We start from the raw sequence: 13,646 nt of genomic DNA on the forward strand, positions 1-13,646 counted from the left end.
GAGGGAGCCATCGACTCCGTCACACAAAGCCTACTGGTGGGCACAGCCTTAAAAAGAATGATGAATGATTTTCCTCCCTTAGCAGATAGCAAGCACCAATGGCTCCATAGTAAGGGGTTACTATAGAGTACTGCCACCTATGTGAGGATGTTGACTGACTTGTGTAGGTAGTATCTTAGTGCTGTTTACAGACACCATGACCAAAGCAGCTCTTAAAAGGACATTTTTTTTTTTACTTTTATCTGCATTTATTTTATACTAAATTTATTCCCGTGCCATGAGCTTCTGTTTCTTCAGTTTCTTCTGGGATATCTTTTTCTTCTGTGCAACCTCCTCTTCTGGCTTTGGAACAATTTGTTCCTTCTCAGTGAGGATCATCTCAATGTGGCAGGGGGAGCTCATGTATGGGTTAATCCGGCCATGAGCTCTGTAAGTTCGTCGGCGCATCTTAGGTGCCTTGTTCACCTGTATGTGTTCAATTACTAGAGAGTCTACATCTAAACCCTTAAGTTCTGCATTACTCTCGGCGTTTTTAAGCATGTGCAGCAAAAACTCTGCACTCTTCTTTGGCCACCGTCCCTGTGGTGTCCAGCCCCATTGTTTGGCCTGGGCGCACCTACCAACTCCACCATTATACCGACGGAATGGCACACATTGCTTTTTTAAAGTGACATCCTTCAGGTACTTGGTAGCTTTGCGGATGTGCATGCCCTTGATGGCCTGGGCAGTTTCCCGGGTGTTCTTAAAGTGAACGCGAAGGTTTGAACCTCGTGATTTACAAGATTTTGTGGGATTTTCCGGGTCAAGAGAGTAGCGAACCATCTTGACGAGTCACCTTTCGCCGCTTACAGGAAGAGCAAAAGGACAACATTTAATTGGAGCTGGCTTACAGGTTCAGAGATTCAGTTCATTATCATCAAGGTAGGAGGATGGCAGCATCCAGGCATGCATGGTGCAGGCAAAGCTGAGAGTTCTACATCTTCATCTGAAGGCTGGTAGTGGAAAACTGACTTCCAGGCAGCTAGTAGGAGGGTCTTAAAGCCCACACCCACAGTGACACACCTACTCCAACAGCACCACACCTTCTCCAACAGAGCCACACCTTCTAATAGGGTGACTTCCTGGGTCGAGCATTTACAACCATCATAGATGATAACCACAACCAATATGAATTTGTGAGTATCCAGAACACAGCATTTCACAGCACTTGTTCCTGTCATGTGGCTTTACTTTTTTTCTTGCCTTTTCCTCATTTTTCCCTGAGCCTTGGTACCAGGCAATTGAGTCAGCTGTCCACCTAGGTCTGGGCACTCAGCACTTTAGGCAATTATGTCTCTTTCCATTCACTGCTGCCTGCTGCAAAATGAAGCTTCTCTGGCTATAAACATAAATACTTAGAGAAAAACTTGATAGCATGCACAGATAGCAAAATAACAATATCAAGTTCCACTCTGGGCCTATGACATTCCCAGCTATGACAGTAATAGGCATGACGTTCTCTCCTGCAATTAATTGTTAGTGGCTCCAAATCCAATCAGAAGGTTGTTAGTTACCCCTAACTTATCATGCCCCAATTGCATCAATGGGCACATAATGCCTGGCATGACAGTATTGACAGTATTGACAGTAGACTCCAGTGCTAGGTAAGACCACTGATGTCTTCTCTCTCCTAGAAAGCTTCATAGCTTCTTCAGGTATCATGAAAGCTAACCAGCAAGGAGGAAGCTTCCTGGCCAGTTTGAGATTTATTTCTCCTTGTCCTACAGCCAAAATATGTGGACAGTAAAGTATGTCTTCTTCAATAGGGTCCTCAATAGGTAGATAATCAAGGATAGTGCCAATAGGCTATTTTTTGATAGGGTCTACCTGACCAGTAACCTGTATGAAGGTATTCCATGCTGGGCATAGCTTTGTAGACTTTGCACACTGGGCTGTGTCTATGCATACTTTCTGTTGTTTCATTTTCACAGCGCTATAAACCTGACTGATAGAAGTGAACACAAAAACAGATATAAGGAAAGAACAGCAGTAGAATATAGAACAGTACTACCAAGGCAGTTATTGTCAAGTCTGTGTATTTCACCATTACCCACTATTCATAGTGAAAAATATTTCATTCTCAGCCCAACTTTGAAAACTTAATGAGATGGTTTGAAAAATTCATCTTCTCAGAATTATTTTAACTGGAGACTACTTAAAACACATTATGATATTCTTGATATGAAGATATTTAATATCACTTAGGGCTATATCTGCTATAAAGAAGCTACTTAGCAAACATTAGGTATTACTTTTTTGTTCTTCTTAAAAACAACGTATTCAAAGATTCTTCAGGAAAAGACTGTAGTAACTTATCTTCAACATGAATATGTGTCTTAGAAAGAAACTATAAATTACTAGTATCTGCAGGGAATTTCATAACTGACTCTTATGATAAGCCATTGTGTGATGTTTATGCTTCTGTTCTATGACCAAAGCCTAAGACAATAAGCTTCTAATTATATTTACTGTATAATTTAGTAAACTTTAAAATACATGTCTAAAAACGAGTCTGCTGTAGGTCAAGTAATACATCACAATTCCCTGTGAAAAGAACACTATTACTAAGGGTTACCCAACTTTTCAATCCTCTTCCCGAGTTCTTATTAAAGCATGATTATCTTTATATAGATGTTTTCCGTATAAAAAAAGTCATATCAGGTAGAGAATAATAATGAAGAATGGCCAGTAGTCATGTGTTAATTAGTCAAAGTAAGGTTCATAGGAACAGAACTATAAATTCTCTTGTGAGAAAAGAATATATTTGTTAAATCAGTGACCTCCATTCTTCTACTTGGGTCTCAAGATGGTCTGTTGGGGACACTGGAGAGACTGACTGTCTTACAATCCCTCTGTTATATGACTTTTCCCCTGGGACAAACAAACATGTATTGATTCCAGACAGAGCACTCATAACAGACCAAAAACAACTCCACTGAAGTGTCTTAACCTGGAGAGTTTATTTATTGGGGTTCACTGCAGGAGCTAGAGCAATGGTTACCTTCAGGAGCCTGAATAGCTCAAAAGCAATGGCATCACTGAAAAGTCATCCCAGCATATGTGACAGTTCACAAAATCTATGCCATTGGAGCTCCCTGACCAACTGGCAGCTTTCCTGGTTACAGGAGACTCTCTTTTCCCCTGAAAATGTTTACTGCTTATATAACCTTGGGAAGAAGTCTTGTGAATCTTGCTTCAGGTGATTCCTCGGTTGTATTTTCTTTTCTCTCAGTCTTTAAGTTTTATTTGCTTCTTGAGTCTGAGACTTCTTCCTCCTTGTAGGGGTGAATGTTTTATTTGAGAGGAAATACCTGTACATCCCTCTGAGGCTGCTTCTATCCACATGTTCCACTCATGGACCCCAGGGTGACAGTCAAAGTTCAATACTGCCTTATCCCTGCCACTAGATTCCAGTAGCTGCACCTCCCCAATAACTCTTTGGGGAGTCATTTATCTATAGTAGCAGAATTTTTTATTATTCTTGCCCATTCCTGAATACCTATATCTAAACAATATTTGGCACATAATAGGCATTCAATAAATATTTTTAATAAATTGATTAAATAAGTGATAGATTATAGCAACTGCTGAGGTTGCAAGTGGAAGCCATTTTTGCGGGAAATTACATTGAGCATCTGCTTACCTTAATCACCTTAAGGTACTTCTTCCTCAGTGTATCCCTTAAATCTGCAGTTGTTCAAGGATGATTTCTAAGCACTGCTTCTACTGAGCAATTCAAGAAAAGGTTCCTCTTTAGTCCCCTGGGTAGAACTGTACACAGTTTTTGCAAACTGCAGCTCTCTTAAGGAATTGATCTGGTGCTCTGTAAAAACATAATCTGGATAAAAAAAAAACCATCTGATAGTCACATAGACTATCTGTTTCTTCTTCATGTGCCCTGTTGAACACAATTACCTAGATCTCTGAGATAATGCTTTTGAGGAAGTTAAGTTCAACAACTATGTATTAAATACCTACTATGAGGCAGTGTGTCTTCCAGATATTTAGGTATGAATAGTGCATGAGGGCTTCAAACTCAGTTAACCCTAGAAATCAGCAAAGGATCTAGGTTCCCTTTCATGTGTGACTTGGTTCACAAAACCACTAGACATGTATTTTCTACCTTAGGACTTTGCGTCAATTTTATGAGATATAAATAATTTTGATTTTACAAGTGAAGTCATAGGAACAACTTATATGTCAATTAAGATGAAAGAAAATAAGTAAACAAAGCAAAAGAAAATGTTTAGACTTAAATAGGGTCATAAATGTTGGAAGGACACACCAACACCTACTTACCTTCACAGTCAGAAGATAGACTTTGGGCTATCACCCAAGTCAAAAGCATTTTTTGCTAGGCCTTTCTGTTCATTCTTAACACCTCTAATTTTTAAATTGTGTTTTATTTCATGTTTTGTTATCCTTATTTGACATATATATATATTGATTTTAATCTACTTAAGACACTATGAACACAATATATTAAATGCCTTTTGTCAAGGCTGTTTTACAGCTACTGGAAAGCATAAAATGCACATAGAGTTCTATATTATTTTCTGTTGCTGTGATAAAACATTGTTGGTGTATTTTTTTTTACTCTACTTTATTGGATTTTTATATCTACCACTCTTCCAACCCTTATTCCAACCTAATCCCTTCCAACCCCCAACACCAAGTAGGAGAGAGAGTTAGAGGGAAAGAGGGATGTAGGTCTCTTTAGACTACTTCCTGCTGATTAGGGACATCTTGTTTCTTGGGGCCAGTCTAATCTCTGACATCAGACTATCTCCAACTTCTTCTCATCAACCTTGTAACAGCTACCAAGAGCGCCAAGAGAATCAGCAACCTCCACAACCCTCTCAGAACTCTCCTACTTATATTATCTCCAGAGTCCCCCGAGTTAACTATCTGCAGCTGACAAAATCACAACCCTACAGGCAAATCATAATCACCTGCTGTGAAGAAGCCTCTTATGCCACACCTGGCATTAAAACAAAAGCATATTCACATAACATAACTGGGTTTTTATAGAACCAATATTCTCACTACATTTCCCCCTTTTAATCCAAAAGCTGGCTTTTTCCCTCTAACATCAATAAACTATATACAATAAGAACAATTATGAGAACTATCAAGTTAGAATTACATTCACAATGTCTGGTCCATATGTATTTGGCAACCTTGGAGAAAGTACTCCACTATCTATCCTATCCTGGTAAGTCCAAAGTATTGTACTTAAATCATTTGTACTTAAATCATATCTTCCATTTACATCTTTTTTACATCCTAAAGCATTTTCTTAGATCCTAAATAATTTAAGTTTTTACTGTTTAATGTTTTTATTCTTTAATATTTTATTCTTTAATGTTTAATATTTGTATTCTTTTTATTAATATTTTTAATTTATTCTTTAATCTTTTTTGCATTCTAGACTTTATCCCTCCCCATACACCCTCCAACTGCTCTACATCCTACACCTCCTCCCACCCCCTTTCCAAGAGGGTGCCACCACCCCCATCTCCACCCTCACCCCACTAGGCCTCCTCACTCCCTGGGGCCTCAAGTCTTTCAAGGGTTAGGTGCATCTTCTCTGACTGAGTCTCGACCAAGCAGTCCTCTGCTGTATATGAGTTGGGGACCTCATATCAGCTAGTGTATGCTGCCTGTTTAGTGGCTCAGTGTCTGAGAGATCCCAGGGACTAGGTTAGTTGAAACTGCTGGTATTCCTATAGGGTCACCCTCCTCCTCCTCAGCTTCTTCTAGCTTTTCCCTAATTCCACCACAGGGGCCCCCAGCTTCTGTCCATTGGTTGGGTGTAAATATCTGCATTTGACTCTTTCAGCTACTTGTTGGGCTGTAATGATAGGCCCCTGTTTGTAAGCATACCATAGCACCAGTAATAGTGTGAGGACTTGGGGCCTCCCCCTCAACTGGATCTCAATTTGGGCCTATCACTGGACCTCCTTTTCCTCAGTTTCTTCTCCACTTTTGTTCCTGCAGTTCTTTCAGACAGGAACAATGATGAGTCAGAGTTTTTGACTGTTGAGCCCCAGCCCTCTACTTGATGGCCTGTCTTTCTACTGGAAGTGGACTCTACAAGTTACCTCTCCCTGCTGGAGGTCATTTTATCTAAGGTCCCTCCCTTTGTTGTAAGACTATAACTAACTAGTTTTCAACCCCATCAGAGACCTGAGAAGGAATAAATATTATCTGAGTAAGTGCACAGCAAGCAGCTTATAGAAATGACAGAGACTACTAGCTACCTGGAGAATTACCCAAGGTTCCTCTGTGTCATTGCAGTATTCAGTTTTCAGCTGAGAGACTCAAAATATCTGATGAACTTATCTTTGGAGCAGGGATTTTGAACAATTGGCCTACAAGACTACAAGTAAAATTTTAGATGACTAACTAGTAACTTGTATTTCTAATTATCCTGAACAATTTGCAATAGACTAGAACTTTACATTTTTAAATGAGTTGTAAATGTACAATACAATAAGCAGGAGTTGGATGAAATAACCTTAAACTTCTATCAATATATAATAATAAACACCAATGTAAAATATTTGAGACACATTGCTTTCTAGTAAATTCAATAACCTATCTTTTATCCTATCATCCTATATGCCCCCCCCTTTTTAAACCTAGTAATTCTCAGATGCTCTTGTCTGAAATGATTTGTACTTTGAGCTAGGGCCCCAAAGCTGCTTCCTGGCTGCAGGCAACTACCTTGTATGTCCCTCCTGGACCTGCACTCACCTGTCCAATGACACCTTTTACCATAGCATCTGCAAACCCTAGGAGGGCATTCTTACCAAGAACCCAATGCTGCCAGAAATGGCTTGTTAGCTTCTATGGTGTCCTCAGAGTTAGCACACCAGCCATTTGAGGATATGGCTCAGAAAGTATCATATTCCTCACAAGTACCACAATGGAGGTTTTGAGCTCTGAGACTTTTAGCAGCTTGATCAAAATATTTTTTAAATGACCAAATTTATTGCAATTGAAGAACTGGACATTTTGATATCAAAGACCTTGTTCAACTACTGGAAAAGCTAATGGTGGTAATCTCATAATCCCAAACTGCCCCTCTGGCAGAGCAGTTTGTTCAAGATTAACGCTGTCTCTCAGAACAGGCTGTTTCTGTTTAACCCTATTGCTCTGCTCAGGCTTCTTTTCCTCTTTGCTCACCGTCCACAGTCCTGCCCAAGGGTTTCAGGGACTTGAAACTCAAAGTGTGTGGCACAGACCAGGTGATGATCTGCCTTCTAGCCCAGTCTGCCTTGTGCTTTTCATCCTGCAGGAGGCTCCTGCTCTCAGTCACTGCATCTGAACTCTTTATTTCAGTCTTTTCTAGTGCTGCTCACTTCCAAGTATTTCCACCTCTACCCATAACCTCTCCAGTTAAATCTTAGATCCCTCCATTTTCACTCAGAATCTTTCCAATTACTCAGTCATTCTCCAAACCTTTTTTGAGAAGAGGAGGAGAAGGAAGAGAATGAAGAGGATGGGGGAGAAACCAAAGCAGAAGGAGAAGTAGAAGCAAAGAACAAAAAACCACCTCTGGAACCAGTGGCAACAGCCACAATTATGGGCAGTGGGTTGTGAGAGGCAGCTGGGTACCTGGTTGACCACAGGCCTCGAGCCCTGGATAATACCCTAATGGGACGGTAGATGTTTGGCCTTGCTCCTGGGCCCTGGTTCCTTTTACTTATCCACAGCCCCTCCCAAAGAAAGATTTGTGGCCTTAGGTCATGTAGCACAGGTAGCACAGATAGAGGGTGTAACTGCAGGCCTCAGAACTTCAAGAGATCTCCATATTAATGAGATACCTAAAGGCCAGAGGGAGTAGCCAATTAAGCATTCCTTCCCAGACCCTCCTCCCTACAAAAGATATTTAATCTCAGGCCTGCCCTGACAGCGGGGTGCTACAGCTTCATCCACTTTCCATCATGACAATAAACCTTTTAAAACCATGGACCTCCTCTTGTCTTTGGGGCCTGCATGGAGAACCATAGAGGGGTCCTTCAACTAATGAGCTGCTGCTGCCTAATCTCCCGCCTGGAGGACTTCTCTGCATTCCTGCCATGGAGGCCTGCCAACTCAATCAAGTTAGCCAAGCCAGCCATGACCTAGCTTAACCAAGAGTCTCCACCCCGCAGGGCACTGCCAGAGCTTCTCCCTCTCACCCCTCTCGGCTTTGGGCCAATCCAGCCCATGTGCCCCTGTGTCTCAGTCCTTCTTTGGCTCCCAGCAGCACTTGGGAGCCCAAGGACAGAGACCAGCTGGTCTCCATCTAGCTACTTCAGCCCAGAGACCCCCCAACCCGAGAGCTCTGCTCCCACGGGTCTCAGGCTGAGACCTCTCCACGCCCAGGCGGAGCCCCACAGTTTCTCATAGCCCAGCATCCACCCGTCACCACATGGACTGAACTCGGTCAAATTCCCACATTTCTGCCTCCCTGAGCCGAGGCAGACAAGCGGGATCCACAACTCAGCCCAACAGGACCCACACCCACACATGAGCTAGAGCCCCCACACAATAAACCTTGTGTTGACATCCTGAAACAGTATATTCATTCCTTCATACCCTGCTATCTCCTCTACAGCATTAGAAACCAAGTTTCCCATTTTTATCCTGGTTGCACATTTGGATGCCACTTACTGGTGTATTTTTTTATGCTACTTTATTGTGTTTTTATATCTACCACCCTTCCAACTCTATTCCATCCTAACTCCTTCCAATCCCTCAACACTAGGTAGAACAGAAAGGTTAGAGGAGAAAGGGGATGTAGGTCTCTTTAGACTACCTCCTGCTGACTGGGGATGTCATGTTTCTTGGGGCCAGTACAACCTTCAACATCAAGATATTTACAACTGACAGCAAGCAGGAACAGCAAGGCAGCAGCAGCCTCCACAGGCCCTCTCAGGGCTCTTGAGACTCTCCAGAATTAAACTATCTGCAGCTGGGAAAAATCATGACCCTGCTAGTGCATGAGGCAAATCATAATCACCAGCTGAGAAGCAGTCTCTTATCCCACACCTGGAACTAAAACAAAAACATTCACATAACATAACTGGGTTTTTTAAGAAACCAAAATTCTCTCTATCAAACATCAGGACAAAAAGCAACGTATAGAAGAAAGAAAATATTTGGCTTGTAGCTCCATATGTGTAAGGGCCTATCATAGAGGAAAATCGCAGCAATTGGTGGCTGGTGTGGTGACAGGAGCAGGAAGCCGAGAGGTCACATCTTCTATCATGAACATGAAGCAGAAAGAGTAAATTAAGGTGAGGCTCTAACATCTCAAAGTCTACCCACAGTGACAGACTTCTCCCAGCAAGGCTGGGCCTCCCATGACCCACACAAACACCACAACAAGGGGTGGAGACCAAGTGATTAAACCTGAGCTGGTTGGTAGAGGACTTTTCTTATCCAAACCATCACAGAATGAACTAGCCAAAATCAGAGGCAACATGTGCCAAACAGATATCCACAACTAAAAATGTCTGAGAGGTCGTGCCTAGCTCTGGAAAAAGCAAGGTTTCCTGAAAACAAGACATTAGGAATATGTGACTAAATGAGGGGAAAATTCCATTTAGTGATCTTTGCAGAACAGCCTCTATTTTGGTAAATTACAAGCTTAAAAGAAAACCATGACCCATGTAAAGCTCACGACATTATTCTTTCATCAAAAGATGAAACACTCGGGCATGAATCCTAAAGTCATCAAGCTGTAGACACGTAGCATGCATCCACCTGCCCCTCAACTCACTTTCCACTGGAGAAAGCTTAGAGTCTAAATTGATGTCTAATTACCAGCTTCCCACTTTAGCAGACTGGAAACTCATCAGGGATAAATCTTAGTCAGGGCTGGCAGAATCTGCTTCCTCCTGGTTAGACTGAATGTGCTAAGTGGATTTCGGATTCTACTCATTCCGTTGATTATATATAATACAAAGAATGGCATTCATGCACCATCCCACTCTGAACTGACTACAGGCCTGGCCTCAGTACCAGTACAATTAGAGTTGGCTTAGATGTCCAGGTGGAAACTCATCAGGCAGTATTTTTCCTCTTGTAGCGGATGTTCACCAAAAATGTCCTTGCATCAACAACTGGACAGTCCTATGTCAAATTTTCCTCTAATTTTAAAGAACTACTCCAAGAAGAAAATTAGGGGAAATGATTTTGTTTTAAAGAGCAGGGTTTAGAGCTAATAGCTAAATTTTATTCTTTTTTTTTCATGACATGTCTATAAGAAGACTACTTATTTGAGGTTTTTTTAATGTAGAATTTAAAAGAAAAGAACAATTATTGTTTTTAATTTTTTTTGAAACTTTGAAATCCAAAGTAACCAAAGCTTTAGAGTAGAGAAGCAGGAACAGTAATAGTGTGAAAAAAAATAAACAGACCAGATTATGTGAGTACAGGAAGCTGGCTGCAGCCACATTTACATGAACACCACAACATCCAAACTCATTTCAATGCAAGTACCAGCCTGAAAGCCTGAAGGAATCCATGACAACACAGGTGGCTGTGGTTTCATGTCCATGCACTGCTTTGTATACACATTTTCCCACTGTGACTCAAAGTGTTGTTTATGTGTGCTTTTATATTAGTGGTGAATATTCTCCTTTTTCATTTACCTCAACAAGGTCCTGTGATGAGGTGGTGAAGGATCCTGGATGCGACCCATGGGCCTCAGGTCCCCAGACCTAGTCCTATCAACCACTTACGTTTCCTGGAAATGGTTTCAAAAACTTGATGGTTCTTTCCAAGAGTACACAGGAGAGAGTGAGCAGGACAGGAGAAAACAAGAGATGGTGGCAGCTGCCAGAGCACATTGCTGAGCTCTGGGGAGTCTGGAGACCCATGGAGGTTCTGAAGGGCAATGTGATGGCAGAAAAGGAGTCTGTGGAACCCACAATCGCTCCAGAACAACCTAGGGAAAAAAAGGCAATCTTGTGGGAAGATGCTTTTTTTTAAAGTGGGATCATAAAATTGGAAGAAACAGCAAAACACAGCAACTCACAGCACAGGACGACAAGTTTACACCCTTCACTGCTGTCAGGCTGCAAGCACAAAGGTTGTGTCAGATGACCCATGGGGCAGCCAGCACCAATGACAGGAAGATGTGCAACTGCCTGGAACAACTGCAGAAACAGGTCATATCTGAATACAGTCAGCCAAAATTGCAGCTCATGCTGCTTGCTCTGTTGGGATATGAAGAATTCAAGGCAGCTTGTTGCCTGCAGGTTACAAGCACAAAGGTCAAAGAGCCTCAGGAAGACAGACATGGAGGGCAGGAATGTGTGTAGCCGCAAGGAGCTGGCATAGAACTTGCCCCTGGCTGCTCCGACTAGCTGCAATATCACCTTGACTCTGGACAACAGAAATGGTCCAGTATTTATGATGTTTCAAAAACTAGAAACCTTGAACCAGACCAAAAACTCATTGTAATGAATATTTGCATGTAAAACTGGGCAAAAATTCAATATATATATATGAATATATCATATATATTGTATATAAGCATATGAATCATATATGAATATATATCATATATACACATATACATATATACAGCCAGGCAGCTGCAGATGTCCATGGTCTGTGCCATCACCTGAAGCAATATTGATGTCCATTAGCCATAATGCCACCAAGGCCATGTTGATGTCGATGGCCTGTGCTGCCACTGAGGGGTAGAATGGCAACTAGCCCATGCTGCAGCAGAGGGCCTTGTTGAGAACACCATGGTCTGTACTGCCACTGGAGATCATGTTGAGGTTCATAGCACATACTGACTCCAGAGACTGTGTGGATGTCTGGGGTCCATGCTGTCACCAGAAGCTAGGTGGAAGTTCCTGGTCTATGCTCCCACTGACTGTAAAGGACAAGGAAATTACTTTTGCGGTGGTAACTATGACTTCAGACTCACAGTTGAGACGGACATAGAAAGCTTCTGTGATAACCCCTACACCCACCCCACCCTACAACCCCATCCCCAAAATACTAACAGCTTAGACAGAAAGCCATCAAAGAGAATGATTAAAAATTGCAAGAAAAGTGCTAAAGTGTAGTTCTCCACAATCGATGGCTGAAGAGGTGGAAGTGGTGGAAGTGGAGATGGAGAAGGACTCAATTTTTGTAAGGGGCTAGACACTGGGAGTTTAACCATGTTCCAGTGAGTATATGGGCAACACAAATTAGATGACCACCACCACCTTCTTCTCCTTCTTCTCCTTCTTCTCCTTCTTCTCCTTCTCCTTCTCCTTCTCCTTCTTCTCCTTCCTTCTCCTTCTCCTTCTTCTCCTTCTCCTCTTCCTCTTCCTCCTCCTCTTCTCCCTCCTCCACCTCCTCCTTCTTCTTTTTCTTCTTCTTCTTTTTTAAGGGCCAGAGGTGGCATGTCAAAAGGAAAGTAGGACAGACCTGGGGTGATTGGGAAGTGAGTGTAATCAGGGTTCATGATGTGAAATTTCCAAATAGCCAATAAAATATTATGATTAAAAAAGAATGAACAAGACTTCCCTTCCTCCCCTGCCTGGTCCTGTGGGCTGGGGCAGACACAGAGTTGGTCTGCTCCTGTCCTGTGGAGATACTGACTCCTGAGTCATCCTAGAGGAGCCACTGCACTCAGAGCAGCCGAGGAGCCACTGCACTCAGAGCAGCTGACACTGAGTTGATCTACTCCTGTCCTGTGGAGATACTGACTCCTGAGTCATCCTAGAGGAGCCACTGCACTCAGAGCAGCAGACACCAAGATTAGGATCATAAGACTACAGAGACATCTGGACTCTGAGGAGCTCTGCAACAAGCAAGATAACTGGAAATACAGACTCCAGTCTTACACAGTGAGGGCAGGCAACACTAGAGTTAACCAGATGGCGAAAGGCAAGCACAAGAACATAAGCAACAGAAACCAAAGTTTCTTGGCATCATCAGTACCCAGTTCTCCCAATATAGCAAGCCCTGAACACCCCATCACACCGGAAAAGCAGGATTTAGAATTAAAATCACTTCTCATGATGATGATAGAGGATTATAAGAAGGAATTAAGTAACTCCCTTAAAGAAATACAGGAGAGTACAAGTAAACAGATAGAAGCCCTTAAAGAGGAATCACAGAAATCCCTTAAGGAAATGCAAGAAAACACAAAGAAGGAATTAAACAAAAACATTCAGGATCTGAAAATGGAAATAGAAACAATAAAGAAAGCTCAAAGGGAGACAACCATGGAAAAAGAAAACTTAAGAAAGAGATCAGGAGTCATAGACGCAAGCATCACCAACCGAATACAAGAGATAGAAGAGAGAATCTCAAATGCAGAAGATACGGTAGAAAATATTGACACAGTTGTCAAAGAAAATACAAAATGCAAAAAACTCCTAACTCAAAACATCCAGGAAATCCAGGACACAATGAGAAGACCAAACCTAAGGATAATAGGTATAGATGAGAATGAAGATTCCCAACTTAAAGGGCCAGTAAATATCTTCAACAAAATTATTGAGGAGAACTTCCCTAACCTAAAGAACAAGATGCCCATAAACATACAAGAAGCCTACAGAACACCAAATAGACTAGACCAGAAAAGAAATACCTCC

General features: G+C 42.0%; 1 pseudogene; it reads right to left on the reverse strand.

Moving 5' to 3' along the window:
* Window positions 1-223: 223 nt before the first annotated feature.
* Window positions 224-855, reverse strand: LOC114617779 (annotated as a pseudogene).
* Window positions 856-13,646: the final 12,791 nt, after the last annotated feature.

This window comes from Grammomys surdaster, unplaced genomic scaffold, assembly GCF_004785775.1.
Source record: "Grammomys surdaster isolate TR1022 unplaced genomic scaffold, NIH_TR_1.0 138, whole genome shotgun sequence".
NCBI classification, from domain to species: domain Eukaryota; kingdom Metazoa; phylum Chordata; class Mammalia; order Rodentia; family Muridae; genus Grammomys; species Grammomys surdaster.